We start from the raw sequence: 14,821 nt of genomic DNA, 5'->3' as shown, positions 1-14,821 counted from the left end.
GAGTCCTGGAATATGGTGGCCTTGCATGTCTGTGGTCTCATGGAGCATGCCTGTCTCCTGTCATTAGGAGAGCCATTAATGTTCAGTGTGTGGCACGTGGACCAGTTACAGAGTATCTATAGAACAGCAAGCTGTCATTCAGGGCTCTCTGGCTGTGTGTTTCACCGGTTAGTTAATCTGATCACGGGTGCCATTGCCTTCTGATTGCTAGAAGCTGTGTAAGGGCAGCGACATCCTCTTTGTCTGGGTTTGGATGGCAGAGGGAGTTTAGGAGAACCTACCATTTGCAGAGTTGGTTGACATCCCAAGCAGACATGAGAGGAGAGGGGTTTAAGATTAAAAGCATGACCCAATTATATAGGAATCTAGGGGACAATTTCTCCCTGTTCCTTGATTTTCATGGTAGAAGATCCCATTGATCTCCTTGCCTGGTTACAAAGATGAGGCTAATAGGGCAAAGGAAAGGAGGGAGGTGGCACCTCGGGAATTCTGCACAGCCCTGTATGCGCATGAGTGTTCTGGGGGCTCGAAATATACCCTGCAGATCTGTGTGATAGCAGAGGTAGGATACGAACCCTGAGTTATCTTAATTACAATGTTTTTTGCCTCCTCTGTCATTCCACATGGCTTCGTACAGAAGGGGACGTGCACAGAGTTAGAGCTGGAGCACGTGCCCCAGGTCTGACTCTAGGATTTTTTCCACTTGCCCATATGACTTTTTTTTTTTTTGTAACAAGAAACAATGTTACCATAATGACCTGCTAATCTGCATCTAATATATTATTTTATTCAATCTAGCAGAGATGTCTGTTTATTGTTTCCATTAAGCAAAGAATTAAATGTATTAAGGGAGAAAAAAAAATGGAAAGTGTGCACAGAGGATGTTGAGTTTTTAAGAATCCGAGGGGGAAAATGATGGTACAATTCATGGAGTGCTCCTTTGTGCTTGCTACTCGGCTTTTCATTAATCCTCACAAGGCTTTGAGGTTAGGTTTTATTATCTTCATTTGGCCAGGGAGGAAAACTGAAGTTCAGAGGGATTAGATAATTGTCCAAAGCTGCCCAGTTAGGTTAGAGGTTCTTAGACTTGCATGTGCATCTGAGTCCCCAAGTGGCTTGTTCAAACATAGATTGATGGCTCCCGCGTGCCCCCCCCCCCCCCCCCCCCAGAAAACGGGAGGAATTTTTTGCAGGTCTGGGGTGGGGCCCAAGGATCTGCATTTCCTGCAAGATCCCTGTAATGCTGATGCTTCTCATCTGGGGACCACACCTCCTGAACTTCTAATCCTCAGTGATTTAAAAAAGATATGGACCCAGAGCACTTGAATCCTAATCATGCTGTCTCAGGATTCCCTTGCAAGAACTGACTTCAGGCCTTCTGGTGAGCAGAGAACTGTGGGGCCTTGTCACTCCCTGTTGGGGTTGCACATAAGCAGCACTCTCTGCTGGCACCGCCCTGACTGCCCACCCATCCCCCAGCTCCGGCAGTGGCTAAGAGGACAGAATGTTGGTGGCTGTCCAAGAGCAGAGGTGCAGGGCTGACCGGGTTTCAGCTGAGACGTATAGCCACGGCAAGTGTTGGAGCTTCTCTTTCTACTCCTTTCCTTAACTCCTTTTTTATGTATTAGAAATAAAACAAGTTTTTCTTCATCTTGAAATCTGTAATTTTCTAAAAAAATTTTTTAATGTTCTTATTCATTTTTGAGAGACAGAACACTAGTGGGGTAAGGGCAGAGAGAGTGGAAGACAGAATGCGAAGCAGGCTCCAGGCTCTGAGCTGTCAGCACAGAGCCCCACGCTGGGCTCAAACCAACAAACTGTGAGATCATGACCAGAGCAGAAGGTGGATGCTTAACTGACTAAGCCACCCAGGTGCCCAAAATCTGTATTTTTATACATCTGTGCTGTTATTATGCTCAGCATAATAATATTAAATTACAAAATAACATGAAATCCTGGGGGATCACATTATTTCTACTGATCATCAGCTCTAAACAGTTCAGAAGTTGTACTTTCTTGGAGATGAATTCCACATGTGGTTAATTTTAGCATATTCTGCAGGATCAGGCAAGATGTAGGGTTGTATCTGATTTCAGCTATTTCTCTTTAATTCACTCTAGTTTATTATCAACATGATGCTTGCTCATTGTCAAAAGTTTGGAAAAAGGCTGTGAATGAAAACATCACTCATAATTCCAACAACAGGGCAACTGCTACTGACATTTTATGTGATTCCCTGTATGCATTTTCACTTGTGACTTTTTATTTAAAAATATATTTAACCAATGTCTCAAAAATATTAAAATTTCAACATGTAATTATGTAAAAATTATTATTCAGGTATCTTACATTCTTTTTTTATACCAAGTTTTAGAAATCTAGCATGAATTTACACCTAAAGCCCGTGTTTCTTTAAGTTTATGTATTTATTTTGAGAGAGAGAGAGTGGGGGGGGCCCAGAGAGAGAGAGAGGGAGAGAGAGATAATCTCAAGCAGGCTTCACACAATCAGCATGGAGCCCGATGTGGGATTTGAACCCACAACAGTGAAAAAATGACCTGAGTGAAAATCCTGAGTTGGGAGCTCAACTGACTGAGTCACACAGCGCCCCCCCCCCCCCCACACACACACTTACAGCCCATGTTAATTTGTACCAGCTGGATTTAAGGGCTCAGTAGTCACATGCGGCCAGGGGCTACTCTGTCAGCATGGTCTAGGGACCGATGACATAGGGGAGATGAAAGGAGGTGCAAGGTTGTTAGGAAGGCCAAGGGTTTGGGATCAGAGACGGACAGTTAAAAATCAGAGGTGAAGCACCTGGCCACTGACAGGTGTGGATGTGGTTCTCTAAAGTGACCTGGCAGTGAAGGAAGATACTTAAATCTAAACAGGTCAAGGCAGGGAGGCCAAGCTGTTGGACAGTTCATCTGCTTGAATGAAGTTCCCTCAGAAGACAGCAGGGGCTGGGAAAGGGAGGAAGCTCGGTGCTTAGCACTTAGTGGCAACTCAGACTGATGCTCAGTGGGGAAACCCTGGTGATAAAGAGGCAGGTGTAGAAGCGAGTGGGTGGAGCCTACGTGGAAGAAGGATTAATGCCAGTCCTCAGTAGACTGCATACAGCCCCCAGGCCAAATCCAGTCCACTTTTTGTTTTTATAAATAAAGTTTATTGGAACACAGCTGCTCCCATTTCTTGATGTATTTTCTTTCATAGCTTTTGCTACAATGGCAGAGTTGAGCAATTGGGACTGAGGCTGCATGTCTCATAAAGCTCTAAATATTTACAATCTGGCCCTTTACAGATGCTTGATTTATGCTTTGGTCTAAATGAGCTTCAGGGGAGGTGAGGTTTCTTTAAAGTGGAAAGGAAATTCTACGAGAACGTGGAAACTGTGGCCTGGCCCTCGGGGTTTCGCCTGCAGTCTGTGACTCTGTTTTAGCTCTGTTTAACAGCTCAACAGAGGAGGCTGTCGAACTGTTAAAACTGCAATTCCTGAGAGATCTGAAGGCCAACGTTAACTTCCAAGATTGTGTCTTCTCCACTGTGCATTCTCCAGCTCTCTGCAGCCTCTAGCACCTGCTGGGGCCACTAATGTGCTTTCTGAATAGAATCCTAAAACTGTTATTGTGTTTCCAAATTGGCACAGTGACTCCCAAACCTGGGGCAGGTTGGATCTGTGTCTGTTTCCTGCGTCCATCTAGAAAGCAAGAAAAGCTCCATTCGCCTTCTCTTACTGATTTAACCACCATTAGAATCTTTCATGGAAAAAAATTATTTTTCTCCCTGATAATGATACCTGATGAATTGTATGAAAGATCTCCTTTGTCAGCAGATACATAATCCTACTACTTCTCCTTAATGTAATTCTCCTCTGAGTAGGAAATGGGGCAGCATATTGGAAAGAGCAGTGGACTGGGAAACATTAGACCCAGGATTTATTTTTAGCTTTATTTCTATTTTGGTGTCTCTAGATTTCAGTCTTATCATCTATAATAATAATGGCAATAAAGTGCTGCTACTTATTAATAATAATAGCTGCCTTTTCCTGAGAGACAGTAGAGTGTAGTGATGTGAGAATAGACTCTGGAGCCTGACTGCCTGGGTTTGAATCCTGGCACCCCATTTGCTAGCTTGTGACCTTGGGCAAGTCACTGAAATTCTCTGGGCCTTCGTTTACTTATTTAATAAAAGAGAATCCACTACTTTTTAATTGAGTTTATATATATGATACATTTAGAATAGTGCATGGCACATAAAAATTTAAAAAATAAATAAAATGCAAGGTCCTTTATGTCTGCTATAATTACTAGAGTAGCAATTATACTATACTATGTAATTACTAAAGCTTAGTCATCTCTGTACACTGTCATTTAATGCTAATGTCAATGCTGCAAGGAAGTTATTACTATCCCAAATTTTGGACCTGAAGAAACAAGATTCAGAGGGCTTAACTAAGCTGTTCAATATCACACAGCTAATAGAAATAAGGAGTCAGAATTATTCCAAGTCTTCTGACGTAAAGTCTTTGCCAGATATGAGGTCCTGGATTTGATCAGTTCTTACCCAATGCAAACGATCCAAGTTAGATGAAGAGTTAGCTTGTCAGATTTAATGTGGGCTCATCTCTTGGCTATGTCCCTGACTTGCATGGAACTTCGGACAAATGACCCAGCTCTTCCATTCTTTAGGCATCTCATCGAGGATAGTGATGACACTAACTTACCATGCAAGAGGTAGATGAACATCTGTTTGTTTTAGCCCGTGCTGTGTCTGTTTCCCCAGTTCTGGGAAGAGCAGTTTGATTTTGATTTTCCTTTGGGAACCCATCCCTCCCTGGCTCTCATTCCCATGTTTTGCATGCAGCTGACGCCACCGCCTGGCTCAGTTTGGGGGCATTTGACCTTCCCATGATTAATCAGAGTATGATATCCCTCCAGTCAGAGGGATCATTGCAGAATGAGAACACGCAAGTATTTTTTGCAAGACCCTTGTCTATATAAGCAATTTGATTAAAAGTACACTAAGCATGGGTTCATGTTAGACACTGTGATTTATTGATGAAGATTTAGAATGAGGAGTATAGAAAAGGTACTTACATATTTGTTATTATCCAACCAGGACGTGTGAAGATTCTTCATAGTTTCCAGGCACCACCTAGTTCTGTTCTGGTCCAGAATCAACTCTTTATGTCTTCCTTCTCTAGCACACCATTCTAGGCTAACTTTGTATCTTCTACTGATGAAAAAAAGATAGCAATGTACTTGCTACTCACAATGCCGTTGCTCTTCAGAATCTGCTGGGATTGAAGCAACATAGAACTTCTTATCTCTGCAGTTCCCTAACACCATTCGTTTAAGTCTGGTTCCAACATTACTCATGACACTGCACCACCCATCCATTATGCTGTTGCCAAACACTGACTCTCAGAGACTCTTTCAAAGGTTGATACCGTGCTTTGTTGATGATGACCAACAATGAAAGTCTTCCCCGGAGCATAGAGAAAATGTAATTGATAATCTGCGTTTTGGTCATGTGAAATGTGCTGTTTAGAATTTTGTAGCATAGATGTCGGATGGCACATCTTCAAACCATGTCTTCTCTTGAATTCTTTAGTCCATAATCACTGCATTTCTTGAACGTGATCTCTTTCATTGTTGACCATACCTTTGCCCTCCACACATGGTAATCAGTAAAGATAGGTAGGGGACTGTGGGCAGAGCAAGAAGAGCAGTTCTGTTCACTCAAAAATGACCTTCCTTCACCCTGCTGTACTAGGGAAACCAACCAGGACCAGTCTGGGAGAGCACGATGCTACCGCGTTGATCAGAGGCAAGAAAGGATATTGATTGAAGTACCAGTTGACATTGTGGACCAATAGTCTGGAAAGCTCTCAGAGGAAATGGGTACCTCCATTGCTTGGCACATGATGTGGAGCCTGTGGAAGGGGTCGTACTCCACTCAGTACAAGAGTTAGGGAATGTAGTGGTTTGAAAAGATGGTAAGAGTTTTTTTGCTACCACCCCACTTCTCTTGGGTGCTTTAGACTACAGAAAGTACCATAGTAGAAACACAGATCCACAAGAGGCAGTGCACAGGCTATACACTTGACTCAAGACAAGGGGTATAACATTGGTAGCCAGAGCCCTGAACTTATCCTCTGTCTGATGTGAATGAGAGTCACCCCAAATCACTGTGCCAGTACCATTCCGGCAGCAAATCCTCATAAAAGAAATATAGCATCAACCAGCAGAACAGTCTTCTTGTCGGGCTGCTGTCCCAGAACAAGGGCTGGAACATGGTATTCTTCTAGGACCCCATAGGCACGAGTCCTGGAGCTCCTGTGGACGTGTGGTTGACCTGATACCTGAAGCAGAGCAGAGATCATGAAACTTTTACTATGAAGGGCCAGATATTAAATATTTAGGGCTTTCAGGGTCATACTTCTGTTGTGACTATTCAACTCTGTTGGTGCAGTTTGAAAGCAGCCATAGACAATAGAAAATGAAAGACTGAATCTGTGTTCCAATTAAATTTGATTTACAAAAACAGTCAATGGGCTGGACTTGGTTCTCAGCATGTAGTTTTCTGGCCCCTGAATACAGGACTGGAGAGTGCCTTGCAGGGAACGAATAGGGGCTGGGCTTTGCTAGGTGCTGATAGAAACAAAAGACAAAAGGAAAATGAAGAAGGAGGGGGGGAACAATTGTTTTTTGTTTTGTTTTTCCAAGATGGAGAATATGGAAAAAGTCATTCTAGATAAAATACCATAGCATATGCAAACGAGAAGATTAGAGAGCAGGGCAAACATGGCAAGTGGCAAGCAGCTCAGTGCATTTGGAGCATGAGAACATCGTAGGCAGTTAGCACCGTAGGCTCTAGGGCTTGCTAAGTGTGATTTTCTTGGGAGGGTTAAATGAGCAAATAGATGTGACGATGTTTTTGCAAACTGTAAAAATGTCATCATGTTGCTTACTTATTTAAAGGCCTGATAGGCTATGTTAATGAATTTAGATGTTTTCCCCACTCTAGGTCTTGAAGGGCCACTTAAGGTATTTCTGGCCCACTGTTATATAGTGAGATTTGCATTTTAGAAAAGTCACCTGATGCCTTATGGAGGATGGCTCAGAGGGGTTGGACCGAGGCAGGAGCTGATAAAGGGGCTGTAATTTGGGTGAAAGATGGTATGATAGTTAATTTCATGTCAATTTGGCTGGACCATGTCATCCAGATATGTGTCCAAACTTTATTCTGGATGTTTCTGTGAGGGCATTTTTGGATGAGATTAACATTTAAATCGGTAGATTTTGACTAAGTAGATTGCCCTCCGTCATGTGGGTGGCCCTCTTCCAATCAGGCCTAAATAACAGATGACTGTCCTCTCCTGAGCAAGAAGAAATTCTGCCAGCAGGTGGCCTTTGAACTTCAACCAGGACATTGCTGCCTCTCTGGTTCTTCAACTTGCTGGTCCACCTGCAGATATTGAACTTGACTGTATCCACGATAGCATGAGCCAATTCCTTAAAATAAATGTCTCTCTATATATGTACACATCTATGGGTTCTGTTTTTCTGGAGAGTTGTGACTCACACAGATACCAGAACCTGGGCCAGAACAGTGGTCATGGAGATGGAGAGAAGGGTAAGAATTGAAGAGCTAGTTAGGAAATTGAATTGGCACTGTTTAGTGATATTTTGGGTGTGGGCAGAAAGACAGTTAAGAGAAGTTTCAATGGTGACTGAGTGTTTTGTTAGGTGGATTCTGATGCCATGTGTCAAGAGAAGAAACCCAGCACTGTCAATTGTACCCGGGAGGGGGAGCGGCTGATCAGCAATTGGGCACATGCATGGAATGAAGGAAAGTGGGTAGGAGCCTAGGGTTGGATGGGCACATCCCTACTAAGGCAACACAAGCCCCTGAGGGTGGGTGGACAACAGGAAGTCTGTAAAAAGGGGCAGATCTTCTGATTTCCATTTCCTTGGCTCATTTGATGGCCAATCAGTGGAAAGCCCTGTGACCTGGACTGGCCAGGAGCATTAGTGCCTGTAGCTCAGGATTTCTGGTTCCACAAATGAAGCAAGACCTGTTTGATTTCCATGGACATCCTAGGAAGGGTCTTTGTCTTGGTCAATAAAAGCTATTTAAAATATACAATTTTACCATCTGTTGTCTCTACTCATGGCACAGTTGTGATAGGATTAGAATCTGGTGGATGTTACTGACCAGCTTTCTCCCTTCCAGATGGATTTCTCTTTCTCACTTATAGCTCAGCGGTTGAGGGCCAGGCTCTGGAGTCTGTCAGCCTGGGTTCACCCTCACCTCTGCCAGGTATGAGCTCTGTGACATTGGGCAAATGACTTCCATTTTCTGGCCTACAGTTCCTCAGTTGTACTATCATTATCCTCATAGGCATATGTGAGGTCTAAATGAGTTAATGCTTGTGACCCACTTGAAACAATGCCCAGCATGTAATAAGCACTGTGTAAATATTATGGCAGAGTACTGAATGCACCAGGAGAGATGATTTCCAACTTGTGGGCTTTCAGACTCTCCATGATTTACCTTCTTTTTCTCCTTTCTTCTCCTTTCCTGGGTAGTCACTGATGGACCAACATTTGATCATCAGAATACTGCCAAGAAAGGGGATTTTGGCCCTTTATATTGGTTATTTTAAGCAATTTCTCTTCATTTTCAAATATGGAAGTGGTTTTTAGGAGAAAAAAAATACAATCCTGGTTTAGTGTTTTTCAGAGATTTTCCTTTGATGTGAAAACCAGGTTCTACTTACCAAGGCAAGGTGGATATGTTCTTAGACACTGAGAACAGCAGATGCCAAGTGATGTGTGTGATAGTGTGTGCATGTGCACGCACTATAAGCATTTGAAACATACCCTGTGGGCTAAGCAACACATACAAGTGACATATCACTCATGATCCCAAAGTCTGATTTGGGTCCTACACATAAAAAAAAGGGGAAATACCTTTTGGAGGTTAGCTTGCCTCTGGCATGTATGTGGAGGATGGTGGCAGGGAGTGGGGACTAATCTGTGCTGGTAGGGAACCAGGAATAAGCAATCAAACCAAAAAAGTGGCCATCAAAGGCCCCCATGCATCCAGGACTGTGCTGAGAGGTGTGGGCATTTGTATTAAGAACAAGGCTATGACACTTTGAGAATCCAGCAAGACAGGAAGGCACAGATAAAACTCATGCAATATTTTGAGAAGAAAACATGAGGCAATAAATGAGTCTCAGGAAAAAAAGAGGCCTAAGAATTCAGGGAAAGGACAGAAGGAGAAGGAAGAGACAGCTTCTGGGGAGAAGTAGAGTAGAAGGTGAATCTTGATCTATGCAATGTTTTGAGTATTTACTTATCAGCAAAATCAACTGAGTAGGAAAAAAAAGTGTTTGCCTTTTTCTAAATGGCTTTTTCCCTCCGCACAACTGCAGGCCACATAATGCCACCCATTGGTTGAAACTGGGATTGGAAACACTCTCCAAGTGGAGCTGAATGTAAAAGAGATTTAGATAGCAGTGGAAAATGTGAGGATCTATACCGCCTAAGCTAGAGTTTGCACCAATTCTCTATTAGTATTCACAGTTAGAATAAAGGAAAAAGTCTCTGCTTGCCAACATTGCATAAGCAGATTTAAAGCACCTAACACTTTACTGAACACAGATACAGATGTGTATAAAACAGCTGCAATGCACTTTTCTCTCCTGGATCAAGGATGGAATGCTAATTGTCAGTTAAGTTTCTGGAAAATATGGTCGTTTATTATCTTAGCAAATTTTCGGGCTAAATTCATTTCCTTTCATCTCCTCTGTCTTCCAACAACAACCTGCCTTGCTTGTATTACAAGGGTTGAACTGAAAAGGCATTGATTGCAGATTGATTGGTTTTAGAATAAATCTTGCAAGATCTTAGGATTTTCTTTGGCTTTAGGTATTAGCACTTAGACTACTTGAAAACCATAAAACATTCCAGGCCATGGTAGAAAATTCAAAATATGACATATTTAAGATGATTGTGTGTGTGTGTGTGTGTGTGTGTGTGTGTGTGTGTGTGTTAAGCACTGAGCTCAAAATTGTGGTCTCATTTTATCATTATTATTGTCAGAGGTTTTTAGATTCCAGGTGCAGATCTTAAATAATACCCCTGTAGCATATATAAACATATTGAAAATCTAGCTTTTAAAGGACATTTATAATTTCCATCCAAGGGTGCCTGGGTGGCTCAGTTGTTTAAGCCCCTGACTTTGGCTCAGGTCGTGACCTTGTGGTTCATGAGTTCAAGCCCCATGTCCAGCTCTGTGCTGACAGCTCAGAGCCTGGAGCCTGCTTCAGATTCTGTGTCTCCTCTCTCTCTGCCCCTCCCCTGCTTGTTCTCTCTTTCTCTCTCTCTTTCTCTCTCTCTCTCAAAAATAAATATTTAAAAAAATTTTTAAACAGAATAATTTCCATTCAACAAAAACTGAATCTCTCCTTGCCCAAATCCTTAATTTGCCCTTCCATCTTTCACCTCATTCATTCGACCAAATCAGGGGTTGGCAGCTACAGAGAAACTGAAGCATAGATTTTGAATGCTTGTGAGCACTTAAATTTTAGATTTTCAATCTCCTGATGAATAAAGTGATTGAAATTCGACCTTGTAATGGCAAATGGGCATAATACACACTTGAAATCTACACGTGAGTTTATCTCATAAATTATTTTATTTGAGAATAAGCTGAAAAATAAATATAGATGTATTCTGAACTCAAATATGATGCTGGTATTTAAGAAGAACAAATATACCAAAGAAGTAAAAAAAATGCTAGAAGACATTGACCAAGGTTTGGAAAGGTGACTGGATATGTATCTAGACTCCCATCGGTATCTGTATTCTACTCCTCTCTTTCTTCCTATGGGCTGATTGCAAGTGTATCAATATTATGGATTTTATTTTTTCCTTATTTTGGCATTTTCTAGGAAAACAGACCTTAGAGTTTGTTTTTTTATTTTGTTTTACAGTTAAATATTAAACCTCAGTGCAAAGAAATCTTCTCTTCGTCATACCTGAATGGCTCCATCCTATGGCCTGGTATTTCTGTATTTTCCTATACTTAAATGTGTTTTAATTGTGTAAGTGTATTTTAGGAAAAAAAATACCACTGTTTGGCAGGTGGGGATGGATAGAGCTCTAGAGTCAGGAAGATCTGGGATCAGATCCCAAGTTTTCCATGGAGGGGATACTGAGACTGTCAGGAGACTCTCTCTCTAGACATCAGTTTCAGGAATAATAAGAAAAATAATTCCCTCCTGGTGGAGTTTCTATGAGATTAAATATCATATTTGTAAAATGCTTGGCACAGAGAGAGAATGAGATCTTTAAAAAGAAAACGTATAATCCATAGTTGAGAAAATATCAACTTAGTTCATTTAAATTTATGTTCAGGGTGCCTGGGTGGCTCTGTCTGTTAAGCTTCCTCCGACTTTGGCTCAGGTCATGATCTTGTGGTTGTTGGGTTCGAGCCCTGAGAAGGGATCTGTACTGACAGCTCAGAGCCTGGAGCCGGCTTTGGATTCTGTGTCTCTCTCTGCCCTTCCCCTGCTCATGCTCTGTCTGTCTGTCTCTCTCTGAAAAATAAATAAACATTAAGAAAATAAAAATAAATAAGAATAAAAATAAATTTCTGTTCAATAAACATTGCTGAAAGCTCAGAAAGAACACGCACAGTTTCTTCTTCTCAGTGTGATTACTGGGTCTTTGTCTCAACCTCATTGCTGACCCTGAGCCTCAGACCAGGAAGCCTGTGACTTCACTGCCTTAGTATCCTTGACAGCCTGGCTTTCTGGTTTTCCAATGTGTCGTCTGCCAAACACTGGTCCCAAAATATGCTCCTCGGTGGAAAAATGTTCCATGACCTAATGAGTTCGGGAAACGTTGCCTATATACCATATCCCCCGCCAAGGGCTTTCCAGTCCCTATTAACTCATTGACTGTGCTGCAAAGCCTGGTAATAAAGACACCCTCACTTGCTTTAACACAGTGTTTCTCAAACTTATTAGTCCGTGGAGAATCACATTTGCTTTTTAATGACATCCATTGATATTTGGAGTTCTCTTAAGATGGCTAGAGCAGTGTTTGAAGAACAGGTGGGCAGTAAATATACATAGCACTACATTTTATGTACTGATATTATGTTTCCCACCTTCCATTTTATATAAAATCTTCTTCTTCCTAACAGCTATCTGATTCTGTCCATATTAGATACCTCTGATTTTTCTCATTAGTTCAGGAACCCCTAGGCTTCTGGAAAGAGAATTGAATTCCATATGCCAATTGTGCCAACTTAAATTAAAACTTTAATGAAAACAATAGCAATCATTGTAAAGACAATGTCCTTCTTTCTGTTCTCTTAAAATGAATTGTGTTGGAGGAAGCTAACATTGAAAAGTGAATTCCACTTGGTGATACATAAGACTATTAAAGTTAAACAAAATATCCAACTCTCAGCTCATAAATGTTGGAATCGCATTTGTTCTGATGACTCCTTCTCTTAGGGGAGCAATAAACAGATAAAGGTATCCTTGCAAAGGAGTATTCCAGAAAGCTGACACTTAGCATGCTAAACACTAAAACCTTTTTTAATCTGAACTATGATAAAAATATTTTCTAATTTTTTTTAACATCTTCTCATTCTTCTTTTTTTTTTTAAGTTTATTTATTTATGTTTGACAGAAACAGCGGAGCAGGGGAGGGGCAGAGAGAGAGAGAGAGGTAGACAGAGAATCCCAAGCAGGTTCTGTGCTATCAGTACAGGGCCTGATATGGGGCTCGAATTCATGAACGTGTGAGATCATGACCTGAGCCAAAACCAGGAGTTGGATGCTTAACTGACTGAGCCACCCAGGTGCCCCTAATGTCTTCTCATTCTTATTATTAACTCATAGAGAATATAATTTGGCCCATTCTTGATTATTAACTCATAGAGAATATAATTTGGCCCATTCTTGACTCAATGCCATACCAGCATCCTCGCTAAATACAAGTGTGTTCACTTTCAGGAATACACAGATAGATGGCTAGAACTTTCTCCTTCCTCCTCTAAATGGTCCTCCACTGCAGCTCTCTTATTTATTTATTATCAGCATTCTCCCTCTGCCAAGCTGAATTTCTCAGAAACTCTCCCACCTGTACATTTTTTTCCCCATTAACTGGATCCTGTCCCCAGCAGATTTCTAATCTGAAATAATGGAGACATCAGATAAACAGTTAAGCCAGTAGATTTTCTGGACAATCATTTGAAATGAATAAATTTTATGAAATCTGAAAAAAAAATGGCTTTATATCAGTTACTTGCAATTTTTGTTAACACAGAGAGTGGCACTAAAACATTATTTCCTGGTAAGATTGGGCTTCTATAAAAACTTTCATACCCTTGTGATGGCTATTTCCCCACTTGTAATTCATGCACCTTGATTCAGTCAATAAATGGTTAATTGGCATTAATTTCTGTCAGGCCTCGGGACAAATGCTCAGTGCTGGTAGTTTTTGAGAAGGACTAATCGACAGCATCTCTTCTTCAAAAACTTCTTAACCAACTGAAATTAAAAGTCAGGGCCCAAAATAATCAACTTTGTTGTCGTAGATCGGAAAGCAGAGTTTAGATCTGCAACTATATTCTGCCTCAGTGGAGGTGGAGAAAAGGGGTAGCAAGAAGCATTTACTTCCCAGGAGAGAGATATCCTTGGTAATTATTAAGTTATTCCCTGAGTACTCTGATTCGCTTGTGGACTTACCTCCGTCATGTCTGTAGCTACCATCGCCGCCTCTTGTTCTCTTTTTCTCTGGTTTTTGAGCCCTAAGCCACCCGTCAGCGGGCTCCAGATGCCTCTTTACACCCAACTCTAGGTTAGTACTCCCTCTAGTGGCAGCTAAAAGAATCTCCTATTATTACCCTTGGTGATATTATTACCTCCTATGATTACCCTGTGGCCAAATTATAGAAGAGTTTTCACTTAACATATTTTTGATATAGTCTTTATTTATATAACCTTAATGAGTATAAAATAGCTATAAAGTTGACCAGCTATAATTTATTTACCAGTTATTTCAATTATTTTTATAATTATTAAAAACAATTTTCCATTGGACATATTAGTGCACATATTTAAAACCATTCTCTTAGGTTAAATTCTCAGTAGTTGGAATTTTGAGGACAGAGTATCTCATCCATTAGGTGTCCTCCCACATTCATATGTAGAAGCTCCAACCCTCAGTACTTCAGAAGGTAACAGTATTTGGAGACAGGCTCTTCAAAGAGATAATTAAGTTTAAATGAGGCCATTAGGGTAGGTTCTAATCCAACATGAATGGTGTCCTTATGGGAAGAGGAAGGGATAACAGGGATGCACAGCACAGAGGGATGACCATGTGAAGAGACAGCAGGAGGGTGGCCATCTGTAACCAAGAAGGGAGGTCTCAACAGAAACCAAACCTGTCTACTAGACTTTGGTCTTCACCTTCCAACCTCTAACACTGTGAGAAAACCAATCTCTGTTGTTCAAGCCACAAAGTCTGTGGTATTTTGCTATGGCAGCTCTAGAAAACTAACATACTATCTCTGTAACTAGACTCAGCTCATGAATTCGCACCTGTCTCTTCTTATTAAGTCAAATTCTTTTTAAAGGGGTTCTTAAAGGATTGTAACACAGTTTCACGAACATTGGGTTTCCTATTTATGGTTTTTGGTGTCAATCTCACTTTAAATTCGAATATTCTGGAAGTTGAACATTGCCTGTGTTTATGTACCATTTGTTCTTCCTCAGGGATGAATTATA

The sequence above is a fragment of the Panthera tigris genome, chromosome A3 (assembly GCF_018350195.1).
Source record: "Panthera tigris isolate Pti1 chromosome A3, P.tigris_Pti1_mat1.1, whole genome shotgun sequence".
Classification (NCBI taxonomy): domain Eukaryota; kingdom Metazoa; phylum Chordata; class Mammalia; order Carnivora; family Felidae; genus Panthera; species Panthera tigris.
The sequence above is the reverse complement of the archived record's forward strand: the minus strand, read 5'-3'. Positions refer to the sequence as shown.